Raw genomic sequence first — 27701 nt, forward strand, 5'->3', positions numbered from 1 at the left:
GTGTATATAATTGATACTTTACTTTATGTATATAGCTTTTAATTAAATTGTTGAAAATTGTTGTGACAATTAAACCAGCAAAACTTCAAATTTCCTTTAAAAGTTTACTACTACAAGTTTAGAAAAGGTACGTTTTAAAGAATTTAATAGCGGTATTTTATCATAATGTACGCATTGTCTCGCAAGACATGAAATTTACATAGGCAAGACAGCTGACGTTGTAAATGAAAGTAAACGTTTGTAGAAATGTTTTCGCTCGAAATGCGCGTCGTACGTCCGGATTCGCAATTACCGGTCGAAAAAAAGGGGGCAACGAAACATCTTGGTGAAATCGAGCAACGAGAAGCATCAAGAGCCGCGGTTACAGCAACACAAACCACGGCAAACGTTCTTTCGTCCGCAGATTGAGTAACAAGGAGGCCAGCCACGTGCCAAAGCCAGCGCCGTTTACATTTTATTATCGCCCCTCCAGCAAATTTTCCATTATGCCGTAATTAAATGCGAAATCGTTAAGTGCAACGAATTTACCGACCAAATGCCTGCCGTTTTAATCAACTTCCTAATGAAAACCTGCCAATCGATATGTAATAGAGCGATAAAGGTTTTCTTCTCGTTACTTCGCTGCATCGCGATGATTAAAATATCGATTTTCCATGGACTGTTTACTTTTTATGATGTTCGCTAATTAGCCATTAATTAAGTAATGCAGTATTCTTTAATTAGATAATGTATTATTTATACACTAGATGTGTTTTCGTAGATACATATAGATTATTATTACGCAAAATGAGGATAGATGACGAGAGTTGGTACAACCAGGCACAAGGTGATCCTTCGCGTAAAAGTATGCAATGAAATAATTGTAAAAGAATCAGTAGTGTAGATGATAGCTGCTTGACACAACCAGTTACATTTAGCTCTAACATTATTGCCAATTGTAATATTAACACGTCTGTATGATTTGAATAGTTATTAATTTATATAATAAAACTGTTACGTACAATTCTTTGTCACATAGGAATATCAGAAAGTATTTAAATCTCATTCTACATTTTTCTTTTGATAGCACATAATCTCAATTTTTAATTTAAATGAAAAAGGTAGTAAATGCTGATTTTGATTATTCGTTTATGATTAATTTGCTCCAATGTATCTATATATTTATGGATGATCATCTATCTCTTTCTATTCTCTGTACGAATAAAACGATACATTAGATCCATTTAAATAGAAATAAAATAAGCAATAACGTAGCAATACCCATATGGAGTTGTCGCAATAAATTCATTTTCAAAGTCGAAACATCCCAGAGCAAGATAGATTACATCTAGTCTGTAATATAACAAGTACTATCGTATCTTAAGCTACTTTCACCATGCATTCGATGGCAATGGCCAATTTTTATCATGATCCGCCGTGGAGAACCAATTTCCGAGCGGACAAATGCATTTGCTTAATACGCAAATAGCTGTTGCTATTAAATTGTAGCGACGTTTAACAACGATGCCGTGTGTACAGCGGAGCTCGCGAGGAACGTAATTAAATACGAAATAGTATGCGCTTCCTAATTGCGAGTGGCCAGAATTTAGCAATATTCGCGGTTCGTGTCCGTCTTTCGACAGACTTTTCCCAGTTGCTATCGCAGTTCAGCCCTGTGCCTTCGATGTTTGCTTTTCAATTCCTTCAGTCATCCATATTTGAGAATAATCGTAAAGTTCGAGTGATAAACGATGCAAGCACGTGAATATACGAGCAGATACAAGTGGAAATTTTTAACAATTATTAACATTTTTATTACATCTATATCATTTATCATTTGAATGTTTTGAACTTTCAGCGTTAACTATCTTTGGAGATTCTGCAGAAGAATAAACGGTTAACATGTTCCATTAATTTTGATATATTATTGTTCGAATGATTTTTAAGTAATTTTTGTCATCAATTAAAATCTTTTGTTATCTGCTTAAATTTTTATTTAAAATTTAATTATCAGTTACATTTGTACGTGTTTTCTTTAAATTTATAAATTTCTCTTTCGATGGCTGTAAAAATTAAAATATCAGAGATTGAAATGTGTCAGGCCACAAAAATTAAAATAAATTTGGAATGCCGAAATTCTAAATTTCGGAAGAAAAGAAAATTTAAAATATTAAAATATCTAGAACTATTTAATTTTAAGCTCCAAAGATAAAAATTTAAAGTCTAAAAGTCTAAAATTCCAAGCTGCTAAAGTTAAAATATCTATCGTAGAATTTTAAGCTGCCGAGCTTTAAAATTCCACCATACTCCACATGGCATTTGCATTCCTTTTTTTTCTAATAAAATTATTTCATATCTTTTGTTTGCATTTACATGGTTCATCATTTGAAATGTTCAATTGCGGATCACAAGTTGTCTTCGTATTCCTCTGATCGTCGTCGCTCCTTCGGGCGATGCTTCGCGAGGGATTGTTGTTCCGAGCCCCTGTTTTGCTAATCCTGAATAACCACATGTATTGCTCGTAGTGAGTGTTTTCGTTTGCTGGACCACAGCTGCAATTGCTAAGTACGATTAAGCGTGCGTGGGAGAAACGAAACAGCAACTAAGTTTGGGAAATGAGCTTGCGATATTAATACATTGATGCGTTATTTCAGGAGATTAATTCTTGGGGGGACAGGATAGCGCGCGTGGGATTCGCTGATAAATTTCGATATCGAATTAGAGACGGAACGCATTCGAATAATTTCCAGTAAATATTTACCTGGGATGATCATTGCAACTCTGTTCGGCGGTTTGTCCGTATAATTTCTGCGGAAACTCATTATTCGTTGGATTATATTTCCATATGTTTGAACCACAGTCTAGTCGGTATTTACGGTTATAGCTCTTCAATCATTCGATTGTTCATATAAAAAATTCAAACACGAATTTTAAATCAAAAGCATACACGACGTTTACTCTTGAATACGCTGAACACTATTGTTAGAATGAATGCGTGTTCTTACGAATGAAACGTCTGAAGATCGAAACGCATATATTCGTAAGAATTTACATATTTGATGTTGACGTGTTCGTCAGAACGACATTTCGTCGCATCACATGTAACCATAGTCTAACTCGTAAATAAATCAGCGAACGTTTCACAGTAAATAGAAATTATATTGGTCCATACATGACTCACTATTGGAGTACCGTCAATCTATTAAATTACCGATCACCAAAAGAAAATCACTGTCCAGCAAAATCAAATTCTTCCAGCGATCTTCCTTCCTTAATGAAATTTTCGTCCACGGGTTCGTCGAGGATCGCGTTTCTTCCGGTTTGCGGGCTGGTGCCTGACGAAGGTTGAGAAATTTATTATCGTTAACGAGGCCACGAGCGTTCGATCAGTGCGGACAAAGCGTAGAACGGCGAAGTAATTTTCTCGGCAGGTGCAACGCCGCTGCGACAACAAAGTAGTTTACACCGTTTACACAATGAGGCTCTTTGAGAGCGTAGGGCGAAGGCCTCTAATCGTTTCCCTCTTCCCTTCGCGGAGGGGATTGTAAGCGTTTCAGGGTTTTTGCAGCGGGAGCAGCAAACAGCGTGCTCGCCTTCGTCGTCGTTGACATCGTCCTAGCGAATTCGTCGATGCCTCGGCACCGAAAACCTATTAGCTGACAGTCAATAAACAAAGGAACGGTTCTGGGCGATATAATATTGATTAATGGGGAGGTTAAGGAAGCGTGGAGCCGTTTAGTCAAAGTTCTCTCCAAGGCGGCGCGAAATCGACGTGGAAGGGGCCCCGTTTGTGTGCGTGCCGAGTATATGCCGAGCGATTATCGAATTTCCTCCCCGTAACAACGAGGTTCTATTAACTCCCACCCGGCGCCGGGGCTCACCCGATACAACCCCTGCTTTTGTGTATTGTTAAGACTATCCGCATTAAGCGATCCATAATAAGGAGTTACGCCGCGCGATAAATCGTTTCAAATTGCCGTGGACGCCTGCCTCGATCGATCGCATCTCACTGCCTGCTACTGGTTATTAGCTGGAAAGATAGAGCAAATGATAAGTTGCAGGTAAATAGGTGATAAATTATACGGTTTGTTTTTTATTGACAATGTTAAGATGTGAGCAAGTTGCTGTAAGATATCTTGGCAGTTTTGCATTAACGAAAAGCAATTTTTCTAGGATAGAATTTATACAGACGGTAAACTACTATATTTGTGTTCATAGCTTTTTAATTGCACGTAGTTCCTTTCTAGTCTGTGTTTCCTTATTCTTATTTATTATTCCTTTCGTATAGAATAATGTAGCAACATGATACGGCAAAGTAAGATTCTAATAGCATTTTGGATTTCTTAATTCCAGATACGATTAGATTGATCGATTACAGAAATCAAAACGATACCCTTTTACGTGATGAGTTTTGAATTTTCTGTGAGATGCAGATAAATGATATATATATTATATGTCTATAAATTGAGGTATCATAAAGAGGCGTAAAGAATCGTAAATACCATAGCAAATTTATAAAATGATATTTGATATAACGTCACATTTCTCTACTTCTCTAATTCGCCAATTCATATTGATCTGGCTGCTGAGAAGCTCAATTAACGGGTCGTACTTCCACTAACGTGTTCGAAATACTCAATTATTAATTGTGCACTGTAAATGAAACATGAAATAGTAATTTTTCTAAAAGATAAATTTAAGAACTAAGGTTCATCATTCTTTAAGTTTGAAGTCTAGAAAAGTGTAGTATGTATGTATAGAAAGACATGTACGAACGACACTACAATCTTCAACCCGAGAATATCTTCTACTTTACACACTTATCAAGAATTCCTAGAAGAGACATATTTCAAGTGAAGCGAAGTGCACGTTCGACCTGCATTTAAAACGATATAATTCGCTTCACGCGTGAAACGATTCCAACAATATATCGCGATGAACGAGTTCATGTTACCCTCCATTCTAAACCTCAAGTTTAACAGAATAATGAGCAACATCACGTCATCGCTACTCATTAACCAATCCTGCTATAATCTTGTCAAAGCTCGATTCTATTAAATAAATAAATTACTCGAACCTCGTAAAAAAAATCGTTACATGCCAATATTTTCCGTGCCACTCGTACATGAGCCGTAGAACAGTTGCAGGGACCGAGAATTTTCCCAGTGAAAAGGTAGCAGAAGGGGTCGTTGCTTCGCGGAAACGTTTTCTTAACCGGCTCTCGTTGTTTCCGATAGCCGGAACAGTCGCGTTTTCCGTCTGCGAGAATTAAGTCCGTGAACACGAATGGCAATCCGGCCCGATATTAAAAAAATACCTTTTGAAGCGGAGTCCACGGATGGGCGAGCAAACCGACGTTGATACCACGGAAATCCGAACAAAGCGTACTTTGAAAATCGAGAGATATCTGCCGGCAGGACGTGGAAGAGGGTGGCGCAAGGGGGAAAAAAATAAATTCGAACACGGACGCAGCAAACTGAGAATTCGGGTCATCCTTTGCCATCTTGCGCATAATGTCCTCCGGTGAATGTTGTCTCTGTTCCGCGAAATTTGACGACGAAAGAGGAGCAAACGAGGAAACGTTTTGAAGGAATGTTTCGAAACTACCCCCGCCTAGCTCGCCGGATCGCGAGCAAGGAAAACCACCGCGAGTTCTTTCGATTTCAAACTAGACCTGCTATGGAATTATTTACCCAAAGTGATCCTAAATTTTTGGCTATTTTCCCTGGCCCTCTCTGTATATCGTAAATGGATTCGAAGTGCTCGGTTTCGAGTTTTTGCGTGTATTTATAATTCTCATTCCTATCCTTTCTTCTTGATCGTTTTTTTTACGCCACCGTATAGTTGTTGTTTTTTGGTAATTATGGAGGCGGTTACATTACTCAGGATATTCGTTGTGATAATATGTATTGGGATAAAATGTAGGGTTATTGCAGTAAATAGGGTTGAGATAAGCAGTTTTTCTTGCAATTCTACTTAAAAGTAATTTACATAGTAATATGATAAATCTATTTAGTAATAGTAACGTAATAGATCTATTTGACTCGTTGCTCTCTTCTATACAATTACTTATACCTTTCATACGATATCTAATGAAATAAAAGCTCATATTTGTATTAATAACAAATAATATAATATCAGCATCTATCCTTTTTATAAAAACAAATCTAAGTCTGATATCTAGAGGGAAGTAAGAACTATCTAAAAATTGTTCTTCTCAATCATTCACAATCTAATAATATTCGATTAGAATTAATTTTATAATAATAAAAATTAAAATCTGAAATTTAATAAATATAAAATTTTAATAGTAAAAAGCCTACTGTTTTAATAGTAAATTTTTTTCCACAAAGAGATTGCAATATATATATATACATAGAATAAAGTTAATTTTTCATCTTCATCCTACGCTCGCCATTATAATAATAATACCGGTTTGCGATCGGGACGAGAGAAAGCTGGCGAAGTTAACGAAAAGCAAGGAATGGAAAAAAAAAAAGGACGGAGGTGGAATAGAAGCCGGAGGCAGGACGTTTATTTGCAATTGAAAGTAGGGGCAGCAGATTGCACGCCAATTTCTCGAGGACGGTTTTCGAAGGAACGGAATGCAGTTTCCGTAAGAAAAATGGAACTAATTGGTCCCCTCGAAAGACGCGGACGTTCGTGGCAAACAAGACGACGTTGGAGCGCATGAAAAGCAAGCCGTCGGTGGATGATGTAGGGTTGAGGGGAGGGCTGAGGGAAGGCATGGAGGAACAGAGATCTTGTAGTATCTGGAATTCTAGAGCATGGCGTCGAGTGTGTACCGTGCGCTGCAGGCTTGCGAAAGATAGTTGGTGCACTCGAGAGATAAAAGGGAGTCATTCTTTTTTTAGAGCGAACGCAAACGAGAAATTAGAGCATGGAGACACTGCTTACCAGTCGAAATCGTGCGAGTCCCGGTCGTAGACTTCAGAAGAATTCTTCAACTTCTCGGCTGAAGATACCGGACGGAGAAGTCGCCGCGGAAAAGAAAGGAACTTCTATGCCACTGCTGACTAGAACGGTCATTGAAGAATGGCCCGAGAGCAACTTTTATGAGCTTCGAAGTCAAATACGGTTGCTCTGCTTTCGAGAACTTTGAGGGACTTTACATGATTTTCATGTTTAGATTTTGCTATCGATAGATGTTCAATGACTCTCATAATCGATCAAACGTTTCTTCGGCACGGAGGAATTTTTAGTAATAACGAAGGACAATGTGCATGCTAAATCTTAATTCTGTAAAATTAGATTCGAAGGGTTTCTGATTATTTCCTTGTTGTTTTTCGGAAGCCGAAATATTCGAGTTGTTCGTAAGAAAAGAGACAGAATTCTTCGATATATTTTTCAATGTATAAAAACTCAAAAAAGGTCAAGTGGAGCTTCGTTTAAAGGTGTTCGAACATTGGAAGATTAGATTCTATTCGTTGAATTTAGTCACACAATTTATGATTATTCTATTATTAGAAGTTGTATAGAGAAATTTGCAGACGCGAGATAAGTTTCTTTTCTTACAGAATTCGTATCGCTATGAATATTATTAGTTTTTCTTCGATGCTTATCAATTACTCAAAGAGATTATCAGTTTTATTACATATTTAAAGAAACTTTTGAAACGAATGATAATACGTTCCAAGATGAGTACCAGCATAACTTTGTTTTAGCTTCAAGTGCTTTGTAAATTTCAAAGTTCCATTAATAACTCATTTAACTTTCCTTAACCTTGAATTATTAGTCACTAAGTTTGTTATGAAACGAATTGTAGTCGCAGATATTTTGAAAACTATAAATTCCTACATAAGTCGACAGGTAAGTTTAACCGTCATTTTTATTCGAGACAAATTTCTATCGGCCGTAAGATATTCTCGAACACGAATTAAATTCCATTAAAAAAATCCTCCCATATAAGACGGTAATAAATTTCTACAAAGATAAAGCTCGCAAGTTTCTTTATCCAAACTTAACAAAACCTTAATTTTCCGCTCTTCTAAACTAAGCGCGACCTTCGTGCTTCCAGCGAAACGAAAAAAATCTCCGAGTCCTCGCGCGAGACCCTGAAATCCTTCTTCGTCCTATAGGATTCGCTAAAGACGATGTCGTTAAACCTTAAGTGAATTTTCAATTTTGTGAAGCTTGCACGTATATTTGTATAGTTAATTGCTTTTGTTACAAACAGTCTATACATTGTTTTTCAGTATTTTCAATCAACATTTTTATTGCATTGTTCACATAGTTCAAGCAGATAGATTACTATTGCACCAGAAATATTTATCGTATCTGTCTTATATTGATGTCGCGTCTATTTCAAGTCAGCATTTCATCCATGTATAGTCTCAAATCGTCTAATTGTATATCAGTTTCGCTAATTTCTCAGCTAATTCTTACCAAAAGGCACGACTAAAACGTTTTAAAAATTTACACCACGACACCTAAAGATCAATTATCTTTCCTCTACTAAGCTACATTTCGAATTCATACACGTACCTCGATTTGAACCCAAATCTTGGTATAAACTCTAGACTTCTGTTTAAATACTCCCGAAGATTAACAGATTTCGTCATTAAATGATAAACTGTAAAGTGTAACTGAAAATTCCGTCAATATAACAATTATTCCATCCAATACTGATTTCTATAGAATCGTCAGATAGAGATGAATCCTCCGCTGTAACGCAAGAAACGCAATTATCTAACGGAGAATCACACGAATCTTCCAATCTTCCTATATCCCTTCGTCCTGACTGAAAGGTACCATAAGTCCACAGCAGGTCTAATAATACTTGCAAGGTTTTAATCGAAAGAAGCTGACCAGCCGCGCGGTCCGCTCGGTTACAAATCGACAACGGCTCGTTTGTTATGGCGGTCCAGAGTTTCTAACCAGATTTTCGAGACTTTCGAGTGGTACTTGGCGCGTCAAAGGATACTTTCCGCCCGCGGCGGCCCGACGATCGCTCGGGAGCGAAGCGAACAATCGACGCGGCGCGGAGTCAAGTGTCGAACAACCGCCGCGTAATCATTCCGGAAGCTTTGTCGCGCGCATCCGAGTACGGCGTACAGTTCGCTGCTGCTTCCACGCTATTGAAGAGCCTCATTAGTACTGTTTGTTATTGTTTGTACGGCACTCGGGGTGAAAAAGAGCGTGATACTAGAGGGTGCCCGAGGTGTCACCGTGATCCCGCTGATTCTCGCACCTCTCTCGTCGTTACGAGTCCCACCCACCCCACCCCCCATCGTCCGTCTACTTGTCCTCATTTTTGGTTTCCTTTTAAGCATGTTCCTCACAATACGCGAAAGCTTGTTAAGTAGAAGCACACTTGGACTGATACGCTGAGGTGCACGCTGTCTTCTGTCAAGGGGAACAGGGGACACTTGGGACGTTCTTGCGCCAATTTTCGTCCGGTTGCATCAGTCCCGTCTTTGGTACGTAAGTAAGAGGCAAGTTACTTAATCCTTGCATCGATAGCCGAAATTGACGATGTTGAACGATCTTTCACGTGGACGAACGCAAGGGAATCGTGCGATGATTCGTGTGGACTGTACATTGGATGTTTCAATCGTTTGTATCGAAATTCACGCAATAACTCGTGCGTCGTAGTCGCAGCATTATGGCTGTGTTCGTAACTGTCTCACAACTTTTTACGGTAAACTACAGCGATAATTGTTCCAGGCTTTCACCCGTGCTTTGGTTTCTTCAGGGTGAATTCCCGTATCGAACATAGTTTCTGAGTAGTATCATCTTTTCTTATCGTCCGTATTGAACTACTGAACTATGATTTATTAAGTAGGCAAAAGCGTCTTTTTTAGGGAGTTTGGTTATTAACATAAATATCCATTTTTATTCAGTCTATAACGCGTCAAATATAAGATGCTTGGCTATTAACGTAAAAATTTTATTCATTTTACGAGACACGAATGTCCGTGTCGTATCAAAATACCAATCGTTCTCATTGATTGCTTGGAACGTTGCATGCGTAACTATTACGTTTACCTGTATAAATATTCATGCAAAGTATTGAACAAACATTTAATTAGTAACAAAATTTGAAATATTATGCAGATATCGATAAGAAGTATATCAAGTAACAACGACCTTTCATTTACTGGCAATATAACGAATGTCAAATGAAAATTTGTAAAGTGGTTACCAGACTATGCAATAAGAGTTAAGTAGGCGATCGAGATGAGCCAAGGCTATCGTAAAAGAGCGTTAAAATGTATCGACGTAATCCACGTTATCCGGCTGGTTCTGTAAAGCGGATTTCACATACAGGGGGTTGTAACGTGCCAGTTCGTGACCCGATCTGACGCTAACAAAGGGGTCGAGTGGGTCCACTCGTGTATTCGTGCGCACACAGTGACCAGAGCATGCGCGATTACCCATTCCTTTAGAATTAGCGGGACATCAAACTTGCACGGGGCAGAAAGACAGTAGTTCCAATGGAAGCAAGAAGAGAGAACCGGAAGAGCAGGCCGGGAGTCTTTCAGCTCATCGCGCTCCGCAAACAAAGCGGTCCCGTGGAATGCACGCGCCCGTTTTCTGTATATCCACGTACATCCTAGTCGCCAAGGTTTACGACTATTCCCTTAATTGCGAAGATATCGCTTTTGTACTTTCGTATAATAATCTTCCCGGAGGTGAACCATTAGCCACTGCTAAATGAAGAAGGCCCCAGCTTCTTTCTTTTTCTTTTTTTTTTATTATTATTTCTTCTGCCTTGCAGGCCTCCTTTTCTCGTTTGGTCCTTCGTTCGTCCTGGTACCGCGAGATAAACGACGCTCGCGGATTATTCCGCTTCCTACGTTTGGAAAAAAGGAAATTTCGCTGGCAAAAGCAAGGGAGAAAACGCGAAATTCCAGGCCGCCTTCGGGTCTCCCTGAACTGGCCGCCTTATATTCGGCAAGGTACGAGCTAATGAGGAGCAAATCCCGAGGTAAACGCGGCCAGCAAAGAAAAAAGGAGAAGAAGGTCCGCCAGGAATTGCGGGAGTTGTTTGCGTCATCAGGAGGCAAACGCTGTTTGTCTTTGCAGTTTGCATTGCATTAAATTCAGATGTAGCCACGCTCCACGTTACCTACTTCTGATTCTTTTTTTTAAGGAGTTTCGTGTCTCTGATTGGTTGCACGCTATCTTTCGAATATTGAGAATCTTTACTATTGCAGTTTTATTTTATTTCCATATAGTCATTTCTGCTATGTAAGTTACAAATTCCGGAATATAAAAATTTAACAAGGAATTTCATACAAAAAGTGTAAACTTCTATATACAAAGAAATAACAATAGATATTGATAACACAATCAACGTAGCAGTAGATTATCTTCTCTATTTTCACATGCATATAACGCACATCCTGAATTCTTCAATTTTTCGTAAACGCATAAATACCCACGCTATACCAATAAATTTATTCCTCGCGTGTTTCGCATTATCTTCATCTAAGTTATTACATATTCCCCTTAAAATTCGCGGCATACGCATTCTAGTAGCCTTATCAAACCGCTATAAACCATTTTAAGCAATAAAAATAGCGAACTAACTGAAAAAATCCAACGAACGAAAGAAAAGAAGGAGGCTCGTTGTTGGTGCGTTCCATAACGAATCAAACTGTATAGGCGAACGAGTTGCCGGTTGTTGGGAACGAGTAAGTGGCCAGGGATAAGGAAGTGGCAGTCGAGTGACGGGGGGGTAGGTCTCCTAGCTGGTGCAAGGGGTTACACGAAGAAGAGAGGGACGGTGGTGGAGCGGTAGTAGTTGGGTGGCAGTAGGATGTACTCATCCGTTGCAGTGCTGCAACTAATGAGACATCGCTAAAGGGCACGGGGTAGGTGGGTAGACACGGTGAGGCATATACGTGCGGGGGTAGGCGATACACTTCACCTGAGACTGCAGACTGCAAGAGATAGACGACGACGACGACGTCGACGACGATGAGGACGAGAGTGCAGGCACAATTAAAACTGACGCTCCTAATGGCAAGTCAAACGCCGACGGGCTCGAGAGATTCTTGACTTTCCAATGAAGCGATTGTTTCATATTCCTCTGCTTTCCTCCTGCTCCATCCATCGACCGACCCGCACATCGCTCCAGCTCCGTATCTCTCTCTCTCTCTCTCTCTCTCTATCTTTTTCTCTCTCTCCACCACCCCCTTCACTTGGCCCCTTGTTTCTACCGAGCCGACACGTGAATCCTGGTTACGCGACGGAGCCAAGGGGGAGGTGGAAATAGAGAGAGGACGAGGCCCCGTTGAAACTTTAGAAGGGAGAAATCGGTAGGAATCTGCGTAGATCTCGACCGGGATAGGGATGGGGTGGATTCGTCTGTTTCGTCGTTCACGCCAGACACGTGTACCTTTGTCCGATCCTTACGTTACGAAAAATTCTCTTTCTCTTTTCGAGATTCGTATGGACTTGTACAGTTAGCCGTGTCAGAATCAATTTCTTTCGTTTAGTTCCTGTTACGTACGTTTAATTAAGAGAAGTTGAAATTTACCGATCGTCAAACGTAACACGTTACTGTGTCTGGGTATTAACGTTGAATTTATTTGGTTACTTACTGCAACAGTAAACGCGTACTACATATTGTAAAACGTTACACATAATATCAAAGTGAAGCTACAAATGAAACAAACTTTATGTGTAAACGAAGAAGCACAGAAGTTAACAACAAAATTATACCAACACCTTTGCTCAATAGTATTACGGTGCATCCTAACGATTAATATAAATGTTCGTAATTAAAAGCAAATTCAACGTGTTGAACACAACGAACGGGGAGTATGTGCACTTACGCTTAATCTATCATAAACTGGATTTTACAATAGCGATAAATATGGTAACGGGCTGGTACGAATTTTACGTCGCGTCTAACACGCCACGCTTTTGTTAATCAACGTTTGCGGTTCCCAACCGAAAACTAGGTAAAGTCTTCGGCAACATCGTGCACTGGCAGAAAGACGAAAACTCTGGTCACAGTATCAGAGAAGCAGGCAGGCTGAACGGCCTGAGAAAGCGGGAAGACAGTGATCGGTAGATTCAGGCTGATGTCTAAAACAAGCGACGACGCGAGGCAACGACTCCGATACGCGGTAGGAGCAGGCGGCACGGGGTGGAAGGTGAACGCGCGGAGGGTTAAGGGTGGGTTGGATACACGAATGCTAGATAGTAGCTTCGGGCGGAGCTTGATTATTTTCCGCTAGCTCGTTCATTCAGGTGGAGAGCGTGGCGCACGAGGGGTTCAATTGGAAACAGCAATCACTGCTCGCCTGTATTTTGTTCTCTTCTCGGGTGCAGCGAACTCCAATAATAAGCTTTCTCCTATATTGCCTCTTCAGTTCCCCTCCCGCCGTTGCCGGCCTCCTCGCCAAGTCTCCAGAACCGGCAACAGAACTACCCTTTCCCTCTTTCCGCTCCCCTGGCTTCGACTGTCCTCCCCCGACCCACTCTCTCCCCGGTGCCGCGTTTCCTTCGAGTTTCCAGCGTTTCGTCTCCCGTACGTTCCCCAAACGACCTCGGTTCCCGAGTTCGAGTCGTTTGCCGAGATACCCACCCGCCCTCCCTCCTCGTCTTACCGCCCACTCACCCTGTAAGCTCACAGGTTATTCCACGGAATTCCTGCGTTCTTCAACGATGGAAGGGAAGAACGTTCGTCTGAGGATGAAGGACGAGACACCGAGATGAAAAGTCTTCGAGGCTTCCTCGATCTCGAAAACCACCAGCTTTTGTCGTACCTTTACTCTATTGGGCATTTGAAGTATAGATATGGGCAAGGTCGCCACATTGAAATAAGATCAACGTTAACGAAAACTGATATGCGAACCTCTTGCAGGAGAAACTGATTAACATAATTTTTTGGTAAACTTGCCAATTTACGTAACTGGTATCCAAAGTTTCAAAAAACGGAAGGTTTACTAACGTGAGAAGAGAGTTCAAATAATTCTAAATACCAAGGTGAGTATTAAAAAATAAACCCTATAAATCACTACACTTTTTTTTCTGTATTTCTATTTAAGAAGTGTTCTCGTATATTAAGATACTATTTATATTCTTTGTCTAGCCTTGTCGATGCGCGATTCGTGTTTTATATAACATGAGGCTATGGTTACAATAGATACGTAATTTGATACACTTAATACGTCACAACGAGCAATTTATAAATCCCTAAGAATACCAGCGATCTTCAGATATTTTTTCGTTCGTTAGTACACTCGCATTCACTGTACTCATAACCTAAGACGAAATGCAAAACATCTAATACCCGTCGTGTTCTATTTGGATATAAAAGTTCCCACATTTGTCCACTGTCTCGTCCTAATATGTTAACGTTCGCGGACACTATCCAATGACGCGTATATCGCTTTTTATCACGAGAGACACGTTTGATAACGTTTGCACCCATATTTGTCCTCGAGGGAGTTAACCAATTTCGCTTTTCATCCCCGTGGAAGTATTATCGTTATTCTAGAAAGCCGTGTTCGAGACACGAACAAAATGCACGGGAGGCACGGATGGTATGGAGGGAAATGCCCGGCACGTGAGTGGGTCGCCGTTATATCAAAAGACCAATTACAATAAATTCCGAGGACGCCGCTTACTCTGGCGGCACGCGAGCGGGTATTAATCCGCGCGGACTGTCAGCGCGCGGCCGCGATAATGGAATGGATCGGCTTTTATCGGTCCCCGAGGCACACCGCCGTCTAAAGTTCAATCGCCGTTGACGAACGCGAAAATATCAGCGGCTGAGAAATTCCGGAGGCTACACCGCGGTCGCGCTACTCCTATCCTCGTTACCTGACATTTCGATAACGATGGGGAATAGTATGCTAGCAATTTCTGTCAAATATATTCTGTACAATGCTTCTCAAGGACTGTATCATAGCATCATTCGTTTTGTTCTATCTTTGATGTATAAAAATCTACCTGTAACCTAACATTCCATAAAACATTGGCGAATCTGTACCGTGTACTTAGTTGTTTCACGAGTTCGTCGCACTTTTTCATTAAAAATTTGTTCAATTAGAAACGTGCAAGTGGAAGCAGTATTAATGAAACGGACTGCGTAATCGATATTTGTTGATAGAAACGATCGGAGAATTTACTGTTGTAAGTAAAAGAATTAAATTGACAGGTTGAAACCGAAAATGAAAAATTGTTCGTAGTATAATACACGTAGTAGATAATTTCATATGAATCTCTCAATCAATCAGAAAATCAATCAGAAATAATATCAAATTCAACTAACTCGTCCTTCTCTTATCTCCATTTAAATCTCATTGAATTATTCCTACGAAAAACACAAATTTTTACTGAACAAGACTTCCGTGAATTAGGGTGAAGCAAGTTCTTTAAATGGCAAAGAACTCGATTAAGCGAAATAATTCTTGTTCGCGGCACGTCAAAACAATAGCAGGAGTCAGATCGCACCCCTAATCCCCCAGTCAGTGTGTGCCCTGCAATTACACGAGCGCTAACTTCAACCCTTTCCCTCCGGTAAACGGCACGTAAATATATCGATTCAATTCCGTTTCAGCGGTGACCATCCCCCATACCCTTTCGGACGGTCTCCTGCGCGCCCTTCTATAAAAATTTATCGTCTGGTAAATTGTTTCGCGCGGCGTGTTCGCGATTCCACGCAAAACGGACGAGAAGTACGCGCGTGCACGTTACGCGCCGGCATTTCCAGCTGCAACGGAAACGTCGATTCGAGGGGTTGAAAGGGGGTGAAAGGAGCAGGAGAGGTGGAGAGGATAGGGGGCAGAGGGACCGAAGTGACCCGTAGCTGCTCTAAACCTGTCCGACGGGATGTTAATTAACAAAAAGTCATTAAACTTTTCACGGTGAGCGGAACGAAAGACCGTGGACCTGTCGCTTCGCCTAGGATCGATGCACCCTCTTTTATTTTCCTACTTTCCGCGTTTATTGTTCTACCTTTTTCCGCTTTCTCGAACCAAGCCGCTGAGTTCTTCGTATGGTGAAGCGAAGGTCGAGAGGACTGACGTTTTGCATTGTGTATTTTGTGTTTTTTTTTCTTGTGCTTTGCTTTGGAAACCTACGGGCGTTCGTTTGATTCGGATTTTTTAGGCAATGGTAGAATTTGAGATGCTTCGAAGCTCCTATTTTCACATGAAATTCACACTTCTATAAACGTAATTAAACAATTGAACGCAAATAGAGATTTGTTTCAGACTTTCCTTAACTTCCCACATCTACGTCTTTGTATATGAACTGTACAGATGAATCAATACAAAGAATGAAATTTCCTCACCTTGTCTCGACGATGCTATAAAATCCCCTCCAAGAATGTACTCTTTCTCGGTTTCCACAATGTGAAATTTAAACAATAGACGACAAACCAAAGAAGATAGAAAACATCCTATGACAATAAATCACCCTAATCTTTCTCCAAAATATAACTTCCTTACCCGAAAATTCAACGTTTCGCGTAAATCCTCTACACGAATTCAAACAGCAATTAACACATGACTTCCCATATCGAAGTTGCAGGCATCGTAGAAGAGTTGGCTTTATCAATTCCATGAACTCCCGGGGCAATTACAGGGGCAGCGGAACGTCGGCCAGATATCGTGTTTCTTTTGACGCGTATCGTCCAAGAAACTTTTTCCCAGGCCTTGTGTAGCGGTAAATTCGAGCCTCCAACCCCCTTTTCGCAACGTTTAAGCGAGAATGGGCCGAAACGGTCGCGGAATTGCACCGCACGGCATAACGAGTTCAAGTGCTGCAGTCCATTGGTCGTGGCCGGGGCTGCGAGCAGCCAGACGATTCGTACGACACGGCGATAATGACAAGCATAACCATTACTGACCCGAGGTCGGTAAACGGTAACGGGCAGGGGGTAGCTTTTCGGCCTCGGATATCGTGGCGGCCGGCCAGATAAAAATCACTCGTCTAGAAGATTAAATAATAAATCACCCTCGCAGCGCTGCCCGTCTGAGTTCGTTTGCGCTCCGGTTGCAACGCCAATTAAATGTTTTCTCTTAACGATACGGGCAGGGAGTCTTCTTCCAAAGCCGAGCTTTCGGTCTCTTCCGTTTCCTGGAACTGCGTTCTTTTCTTTTTTCTTTATTTATTTATCCTGTTTTTTTTTTTTTTTTTTTTTTTTTTAAAGGAAATATTGCATTGCTTGCATGGTGCTATTACACTGTTACGTTCGGCGTTGAAGTACTTTTGAAGTTGATTCATTATTCGTGGATTGGGACTTCGATAAAATACGCGATGCTAAGTCTCGTAATATTAAATTCTAGTTTTAAGTAAGTTTTAATTGATAGGCAGTGTAAGTAAAGTATAACAGTTGGTACATTTATAAGTAGTTTGTAGGGATATTCTAGCAAAAGTGTGTGTTTCCAAACGTGCGACAGTTAGTTTTTAGTTAGCTCCGACATAACACGATTTTCGTTGGGTTTCAGAAAATTGGCGTTCTATGATCGAAAAAGAAATACATCACAAGCATCGATGGTCACATACCTCGAATAGACATTTAGATTAAATTTCCTATAACTTATACACCCTATCTTTGCAACCCTAAACAAGAACAGACCTAAAAGCCATTTCAATCCAATAAGACACAATTCATTACCCATTCGATCTCTTGAACGACCCTCGAGCCTATTTCCAAGCACACGAAACCCAGCCTTTAACCATTGTAAAAATGTTTCAATTCCGTAAGACGGCGCTCATTGCTCCGGAACTCAATTAATTTCGATACGCAGCGAGACATTCGTGGAACGCGGTGGTTCCGCCACCCCCATGGCCTAGTCGACCGCGGTTCGAACCACGGCGGTGCAAAAGACCTAAACACCGCAAACCCAAACGCTCACTAATTTTCTGTTTAGTCGTAAAATAAATTCTCGACGTTGGGGTCGGGTGGGATGGAAAGTAGGTGGGGGGAGAGGATAGCAACGAGTTCGAACCGTGGAGAATGCTCTCTCCACCGACGTATTTTCCACCCTTGGTGTAAGGGTGAAGGTGCCGATGCCAGCATTTACCGGGGGCCGAGGCAAAATTTGGAAGCAGAAGTAATCGAATTTGTTGGCGTCGTTTAATGAGAGCCGCACAATAGTTGTGTCTGTATAATTGGTACACACCCCCGTCGCTACGAGACCCGAACCCACCCCCTCGGCCCTCCATGGCCTTTTCCGACACTCTAACTGCTCCACCGATGCAGCCGTCAGCGAACAGAGAAAGGGAAAAGGGGATCCTACGGCGTAACTATTTGGCTCGAGTACCTTCGCGAGAGACCGCATACAGTGGTTCTCGATATCTCCTCATACTCGATCCTCGTTACAGTAGATGTAGCGGATGAGCGTATCGTTTGACTGGTGATCTTGTACGTGTTTGTTTTTATTATAATTTCATTTTATATTATATAATTATGTTATATATTTATTATAATTTTGGAAATAAGTCATTTAATTCATGTACACTGTGTGTAAATTAGTGTAGGATATTATTTATGTACACACGATTTATAGAAATAGTGAAACTAGTAGCTACGACTGTCTGATCATTGCTGATTGAATGTATTTATCTGAATGTGCATTTCCATTATGTAAGGATTATACTATAAGAGAAATCTGGACGAAATCAATGAAGTGCTATTATATGAACTGTATTTATTGAACTTACTGTCTTTCTATGAGTTGGAAGTTTTAAATGCAGTTCTGCTGTAAGTTATTAAATCGCAATATATGAAATTTACAATTCGTTTGATTAAAATGATCAATCTTTCGTAGCAAGTGAGTATATAGTATAATAATACGTCGATTTAGATACATTTCTTTTCGTATTTGAATCTCGTGCTTCTTCGTCTGATCAAATGTTTTGATATTAAATTCGGTTCGGAGCAAATATTTTATGCAATAGATATACTTCTTATATACAAAAAAACTGCCACAAAATGATATTTCTGAATTATTTGTATTCGCCCATTATTTCAAATATAATTATAATCTATCTTTGTTTCAAACCTGATTCATCCTACATAAATACCAAATAGAAGCCCATAAATTCTCGATGCTCCATTTCAAATTCTCTTCAACGATCGCATCAGCATCGAGCAAAGCAATGGAATACCCTTTGCAGTCCAATGTCCGAGAACCCCTGTTTCGGCTATTTACCAATATAGTGATTAAATGTTCCATGAAATCACGAGTTCCACGTCATAACATTTTAAGAGTACTCCTCCCTTGGTCACGCGGTGGTCCTCTTTTACCAGGACAACGATGCATGTAGCTTTAATACCAGTGGCCGTGCGAGGTGCGTATAGGTATGCGAGGTGGCACGCGTGAACACGCGTCTCTATACGAAACTTCGACAAGCTTCCAAGTACACTATCGTTCAAAAGTAGACACTCGGTTATTTTCAGTCACAAAGTACAGATAAATCGAATTTTATAATTATCGTAGTTACGATTGAAGTGTTTTTAAAAGCCAATATGCAACAATAAAGCTGGTGTTTATAATTGTGAAATCTTGACAAGCTGTTTATTTTCAGATTGTTTAGTTGTTGGATTACAAATCAGATCACGAAGGTTCCTCTAAATTAATAGAAATTTTTTTTGATGCGAGCAATGATATATAAATAATAAATATATGTAATAAATAATAAATAATAAAATATATTACTCTTCTGCTGATCTGATCTGTTGATATTATAATAAGATAGCAAGTGATGTTTCTAATTAATATTAATTCATCATTCATTTGTGCATTTGACCATCGACTGTTACTTTGAATTGAACAAAGTATTCAGATACTTATGAAGGGCAATGTACTTATACACTGCATAGTAGCTGGATTCTCTTTGCCTACTGTTTAATTACAACATACTTAGTTGCACAATTGTCTCTTTTACTCTTTCCACGTTGCTTCTAGCTGGTTGGTCTGTCGCTTCCCTTTGACCGTGTCTCTTCTCTCTTCGGCCAGTATCTCGATACTAAAAATAACGAGGCTGGGACAGGGATCACGGTGTAGGACATTTCTGTTCATTTTTCCCGAGACGGTTCCGCTCCGAGAGAGGCGTAATGGTAATTAGTTTTTCGCGTATGCGCTCGGAACCAGACCGAACTCTGGTACCGTGTTCGTCGTTGGGTCGAGGTTCCTTTTCGAATGGCATCCAAGATGGTCTAATTACCCTGCGTTCGCTTTTCATTTTCGTTTTTTGGAAATCACGCTTTATGCTGTTTCAGATGTAAGATGGATGTATTTTAAATGATACCAGTGGTATTTATTATAATTAATTACAATTTGTTAAATTCTTCAATACAAAAAATAATTGTTCCGCAAGAAAGTTTGGAATTTTATTTGTTAATTTAACAATTTAGCAATTTGAAAATGCGTTAATTTCGCAGATCAGTTATTTTTCATTTTCCTTTTCTTTCGATAGTTATAATTACCAAATTTTCATTGACGTGTATGGTTTCATTTTCTTTTCTATCGTTTCTTTCTTCATCGATCTTTTTTCAAAATTTCCCGATTTCGCAATATTCTCTTCCCGAGTCTGCTGAAATCACTCGAATCGCGTGCCCAATGTCTTAATATCCTACATTCGTAGCAAAAGTTGGCGATTTAATATTAGAAGGGATAAAAAAGTTTCGAAAAAGATCGGGAGGATTAGACATTTTTAGATCTGGTTTCCTTTCACAAATTTTTTAACCCTCTTCTCTCTTCACGCCTTTCTTCCTTCGACGAAAGAATGTCTGCGATGGTGGAGTATCGCTTACCCCGTTCACCGGCTCTAAAAGTGACAGAGAGTCAAAACACATCGGGTAAGTTGTTTTGCACTCACCTCCTTTTGCGTAGCGCGCGACAGCTGTATTTATACAAGACACTTCCGGCGAGACTCCAGCATGATAATTTCTTTTCCTTATTTCTGCCTTCTCCTACACGAACACCAAACAAGAAAAACAATAATTTTGCTGGCACGTGTACACAGAATTGGTCAGCCACTAATCCGGCTCGTCTTTCCCAATCAATGGGTAGAACGTTGATCTGAAACCTGAAATGAAACTTCCGGTTACCATCTATATATGTATCGTGCAAAAAGGAAGGAAAGAGATTTAAGGGAGGATTAATCGAAAACCGAGATGTTACAAACAACTTTATCGAGGGAAACGAGTTTCAACCCTTAAATTCCTATTAACGCTAGAACTACCGATAGTTAGCACGAACCTATTTCTACCAAAACCAGGCAAAATGATTGATCTTTAAAAAATACGTGATAATAAAATGTTTTTATTTTTACAGAAGGAATTCCATGTTATGTAGTATATTTTTGGTATTATTAATCCATCTGGGACCATGACCCCAGCATTAGCATTTAGCGATCTAGCGATCGATGCGGAATTTTCCTGATTACTGATATCAGCATATCGAATGATGCGCAATAAAATTTTTAAAAACACGTGGGAAGTTGTACAAAACGAGGAAACTGGTTAATTGGGGTTCGATAAACAGATTGCAGGACTTTTTTACACTTTGACAGGTACCAGTCATTTTGACTGGTATTGGTGTAAGTAGCCTTGGTACAAAATTATTTTGAGTTTGAATACATAAAAAATAAAATAAAATTCATTATATTATTCTTTTAGTTATCGTTGCGAAAGTCATTACATCATTGCGGAAAAAATATAACATGAAGTAGGAATTTTAAAATAAAATTTGACTATAATAAAACCAGTAAATTTGACTGATGTGGTAGTTCTAGCGTAAGAAGATTATGATGTAGCGCAAGAAGTTTTGTTCATTTGTATCTCTATCAAAATAAAAACGAGACTCATAGATTTCACGAATTTGTAAGAAATGAATGAAACTAAAAATGCCATCGGTGAATTAATGTTTGAACAAATACTAAATTTCTCATTATAATGCATTAAAATATGTATATGAACTACTAATTTTATTGCACTGCATGTGCCTATGGAAATTGAATAGTTAATACCGTAGTCTATCGGTAAACAAAGTTCAGTGAATTTGAAATGTATACTTTTATTAATTCGGATTTTTATCCATTTATGCGAAAATGTACGGAGCGCATATAACGTGCTAGAATATAAAATGGTATGAAAAGTAAAGTAGTCGTTATGATATTTTAATGGATAAAACAAATTTTCATCCAAATTTTGCTGTTTTGTTTAATTGCATTTATGAAACCCCACAGCCTGTTTGTTAGGCTTGAAAAATATCATTTTCCTCCTGTTTCCATTATCCTTCAATTAACTGACGAGACGACAATTTTCACAATAATATTGCGATGTTAATGCGAATCCACGAGTGCCAATCGATCGAACGAGAAACACTGTTTTAATTTCCACAACGTTTGCAATTGAATTGATAATTTTGCATTAAATGCCGGGCGCGGTTTAAACGAGAGGAAAATCGCGCGCGCACAGTTTGCGAAGTAGAGCGATAATTCAACTGAGATTCAACTATAAATAATTATTGCCTGGCTCGTGATAATTTCCCGTTAATTTAACTACGCTTTTTCTGTCGTTCGTTCGTGTTAAATACGGATGCCACGGGCAAGTACTCGAGCCACATAAATGACAGCGTTGATTAAAACGTATGTACACAGAAACGAATTGAAGTTACTATTCGTTTTATCTTCGCGCGCGATTAAGCTGTTCGCATAAGTATCTCCTCTGCGCGATACTTCGAAACAACACAATTAGTATAATGAGTTAGTACTAGTCCTCTAATTTACAAATCCCCCAGTTTCCTACTTCACTAATCCCGCGTCCTCGCATTTCGTGAATTCTCGACTCGTCAAATATTTCACTTTTCCTGCTTCTTTGCCTTTACATATTATAATTCCATCTCGTTTCTTCAAACGTTTCTCTTTTGCATTGGTCTATGTTATAAACATGTCTAACACTCTTGACGATTCTTTATTTTATGATTTTATTGATTGTCTATGTTAACTCAATTCACGGTTCCAAGGATCTATAAATTTCCGGCTGTCTAATATTCTATTTCTTAAACTGTCCAATATTCTCTATTAATTTAATTTTCAACCCGGCCGATTTCTATATTTCTATAACACACGACGAACATTTTAATCTTTTGTATTTAAAGAATTTCTGCTTTCTAGTGTGCAATTATACCACTCTTTAAATCTATATTACAGAAATTTGAGAAAATATTATATAAATAACTATCAGGGTGTCTAGGAGTGACTTCCAGCGAAATAAATGCATGATTTTCTAGCAAATAACTCGCACCTGGTTTAGCTGACGAAATGATCTAGCCAACACACGGTTTGCCAACTTCGATATCAATCTTATTACGCGTCCCTACTTAACTTTCAAATTTGTCTGCTTCTTTAGCTACATCCTGCTTAATATATCCGTTAATCCCGCTGTACGTTGAACAAGGAAAACAAATGTTCGCGAGTATCCGGAAACGTGGTCGATTTGTAGTTGTTGGATATCGTTGACTGACGATACGTAAGATTGTCCAGCAGACACTGTGATTATTTAATCAAAAACAAAATCTTGTTCAGTCTCGGATATATATTTTTTTTTTGCACTAAATCATGATTTTACGAAATTCGATCTTTTACAATATGTACTACTGCCCTCAAAACTTCCAACTATTAGTTACGATCAATTAAACTACAATTCAATTATCATATGCATGTGTTAACGTTTGAGCTAAATTTCGCTCGTTTCAATCGGTTTGCCAGTAAATCTTCGTAGGGGCTTGCTCGATCGATATTGCTATATATCACAGCGAATGAGTAGGTGTGGAGGGTCGAAATGTCGTTAGATTATACCAAAGATGTTTATTGGACGTGGGCCAACCTTCGAGATTCTCAGTCGCTTCCTGCGCAGATCGCAACGGTGCGATGCCAACAGTCAACGTGACGATGAGACAAGTGTGAAAGCTCGACCGTTTTGCGGCCTCTATCGCTTGAAGTACCAAAAATTCGCCAAGCGTACAACACGCCCGACCAGAACCCGACATTTCGTAGCTCTATTCTTTCAATTTTACTGAGCTTCCGTATTTGTTTAGTTCCTGTTCGAAAATTTCACCAGGCAATTTCCATTATGTTTCGTTACTTATTAGAGTCTTAGACTTAGGAAATGAACACTTTATAACCGACTCTCCTTCTTAGTTTCCCACTTTTCGATCTCTCCACTATTGGTAACTTGTATAGGATAAAGGCACGAGCGCGAAAATTATTGCTTACGACAGATACGATGAGCGTTGTCATCGAGCAGCTACAGATACCAATCTAGGTAATCAAAGGGTTTCGTTTTGGAATTATCGCGTGCCATATTCTTCTCTCTTATTAAACACGACATAGTACGACGCCAGAATAATTTACTTATAATTCTCAATGAGAATTGATTGTAAAATACATCGAAATAAAAAAAAAAAATTATTCCTCTCGATAAATCTACCTATTCCTCTGTACTATCCTCGTCTTTCTCGATCACAGTCTAATCTATTTATTCACGGACCACTTTTGTTGTTAAACTAGGAATTTTTATGACTTCCGGAGAAATTTCGAGGTGCGAAAACGCACGCAACGCATGTAATATGCAAAGATATAAAAAATATTTAAAATAGAGTGTTGATTATAATATTTAGCACGTGAAATAAAATTTCTATAGTTACGTCCATAAAAATATAAAAGTCTATAAAAATCCTCGATCTGTCAGACATAACCATAACACCATCTCGTAACAGTTTTAAACATCAAAATAAATTATTTCACCACCTATAACTATTTCCACCATACTCTACGCCAACTTTATATCCTTCCCCTCTAGAAATATCGTTTTGTATCTTTCTGACTTTCAGCCGATGCCCAACGATCCCTCAAGACTGTTTGACGAGGAATTTTTCCTTTTGGTTGCCAAACAGCGGAATCCAAGACACATCAGCCCCATTGGAGCATGTACGTGCGGACGAGCGAACAGACGGAGTTGTTAATTAATATCGCTATAAATTAAAATGTATTATGCAAGTTAGGCGGTCTCGTCCGCAGGCTCTTCGGGACTCGCGGAGTCTCGGCTGCGGCCGTGCTCGAGGAACCGAGTTTTACGCGGTGTGCGAGCTTCCACGGGCGAAGGGAGGACGATGGAAAGGGCGAACGAGCGGAGGCTGAGGCAACGGGACGCGGAAGAGGGCGGCGCGGCGCGGCGTGGCAACCGGCGGGCAAACAACAAGAGGTTTTCGTAGCCGGCTAACGGCAGAGTTTCCTCATAAACTCTTAGGGAAGTTCGCAGACAAACACAGAAATATTTTGTAATGGAAACACGTCCCTGAGAAATTAAATATCGCAATGAAGAAGATGAAGTTGCGTTTGTAGCCGAGTGCTACGAGGAGACGACTGTCGGCGAATCCAGAAGCGTATTACGTGCGACGAACAGTCATTAATTGCTACCGTTTTCGAACGTCGTGAATGTCAGTCACCTGGTCTTATTCTCTTTCAATCTATTGGATCGGCAACTAAGTGACTGCGGATTTTGTCAATACCACCTAATGATAAAATCCGCAATCACTTAGTTGCCAAGCCTATAGATAGAAAGTCATCGCGTTGCTCATTCGTCCAAAGCATGGAGGATCTGTGTTATTCATATTCGACTCCATTTCACTGTGTAAATCTTTGATATTATGAGAAATTGAATTTGCATTATTTGCTTCAAATTCAAGGATGTGATCGTTAAAGAAAGATACGTTTCAAATTTGCTACGAATTATAAGAAAAATTGCTAAATTCGCAAAACTTAAATCTCTTGTGTCTGTCAAATCATTTTTTAATCTAATCTTGTCTTCTTATCGTTAAAAACCTTCTCAAGTTTCGGGTGGTTTCTTGTTCGAATTTACAAAATTTGAATATAAAAATTCAAGGACCTTGGTGGAACCGGAAGTCTAGCAAATACAAGACAAAGTAGATCCACTGTCAAGACCGAATATTGCAAACAGAACGTCACGCGAAATAATATTAACTCACACGTAATACGTATTAACAATAATGATTGCCCGAAATTCCTGAAGCATCTGGTCACGCGTTCGAGGAACATTCGCGCTATTAATCGTGCCAAGTTGCCAGTGCATTCCACGAACATTATATGTCGGTACGTTCGACGGATTATTTATGTTATTTATTTGCGGACAGTTCTCTATTTAATCGTACTACAGTTTTCGATAATCTCAGTTGGCTCTGGTCCCCGGATCTCCAAAACAACTTAGTTACAAGTTGCAACTGGTCGATTGCGCAAGCAATCATGCGAATTAAAGAGATCGATCGCTGAAGTTTCGTTTGGTGGAAATACTTTGAAAATTACAGAGAAAGAACACGATAAGTGATATTTCACATTTTTCCCAACATAGTTTTATAATTCCATAAGTCGTTGCTTAATTTGACATACGTTATCAAGATTGTCGTTTTATTTGATTTTATGACTGCACGCCTATTTACCCATATTTTTCACCACATGAAAAATACTGCTTGTCGTAATACTAATACTATTGAAGAAATTAAAATATTATTTGTCTTAACAATTACGAAAGTATTTGAAAACTCGCGAAAGTACTTGAAAGCTTAACATAGAAAACTTTAATATCCATATGGTGGATATTATCTGAAACATTTTGAAATTTCGTTAACACTGTAATAAGATAAGATTGCCACGATTATATCGGTAAAATTTGAAACCGTTTTGAATGCCTATAAATGATATATATTGCAAACGTATATATAATGAAAAATTATTATACAGTACGAACAGTCATCCCATCATATCATAAATGTCGGGAATATGATTTTACTGAATACTCAGGTTTATTAACGTAATGGATAATCCACTATTCGAATACATTTGTGATAGTTGCAAACTTTATCAATGTTAATCGCGACAGTGGAGCCTCAGAAAAGTGCTAATGAAATCTCAAAATGCTTCGTATAACACACATAACATATTCATGAAACGTGTCCAGAAGTGTTCAAATACTTTCGTGAGTCTTTGCATTTTTAGCTATTTTATATCAAAATATTCTCCTTTTGTTATAAAATGACAGTAAAATAAAAAGATCGACAAAAATCGTGTACCTTTTTCTTGTGCTTTTTTCTTTCTTTGGGAATTCTGCGAGGACCAGCGGCCGATCGCCGCCACATTGGGGCGGAATTAGAAGCGAAAAGCTGGTCGTTGAACGGCAGAGGAAATCGAACGAGCGGAACGTTTGATAAGCGCGCAAATTGGCCGGGACAGATGACGGATTTCGATAGTTAGAAACGGCTGCTCGTTAAAACTAATGGCAGCAGCGGATTTAGAACTTGGCAGTGTTAATCATCAATTATATCGACCTTATTGCGGCTAGCCCACAGCATGTGACGTGCGTGACAATCGTTGGAACGAAACGGCCGCCACGTGTTTTCGCATCACGCTTTGAATCGATCGCGATTCGCTCAAAATAATTGTCGCGCCCCTGTCTCGCTTTAATTAATCATTAACCTACCTCGACCCCGGAGAATCCTTCCTTCCGATTTAATTAGTTATTCGTTAATTTCGTCTACGACGAATTTGTTACAATTCTCCTGTAAATGCATTATTCTCCGGTTCATTCGATTGTCTTATTTTTACACGTTCTGCAGTCGCATTTTCATCCCCTCTTGAACGTCTGCAACGGAAGAACCGAATTGTTCGTCGTCCGTTTTATTAGAAATTCGATTGCGTTTATAGTT

General features: G+C 39.4%; 1 long non-coding RNA gene across 4 annotated transcripts in view; it reads right to left on the reverse strand.

Annotated features, from left to right (window-relative positions):
* Positions 1-17758: 17758 nt before the first annotated feature.
* Positions 17759-27701, reverse strand: part of LOC126865825 (uncharacterized) — a 56390-nt gene continuing 46447 nt past the window's right edge. For 3 of the 4 annotated variants that reach the window (XR_007689690.1, XR_007689687.1, XR_007689689.1), the window contains 3 exons: positions 20797-21006; positions 19420-20745; positions 17759-19340 (listed from right to left, as the gene is read on the reverse strand). This is a non-coding gene — a long non-coding RNA (uncharacterized LOC126865825). The remainder of the gene's footprint in view (positions 19341-19419; positions 20746-20796; positions 21007-27701) is intronic. The other variant, XR_007689688.1, reaches the window with a different exon arrangement.

This window comes from Bombus huntii, chromosome 5 (assembly GCF_024542735.1).
Source record: "Bombus huntii isolate Logan2020A chromosome 5, iyBomHunt1.1, whole genome shotgun sequence".
NCBI lineage: Eukaryota > Metazoa > Arthropoda > Insecta > Hymenoptera > Apidae > Bombus > Bombus huntii.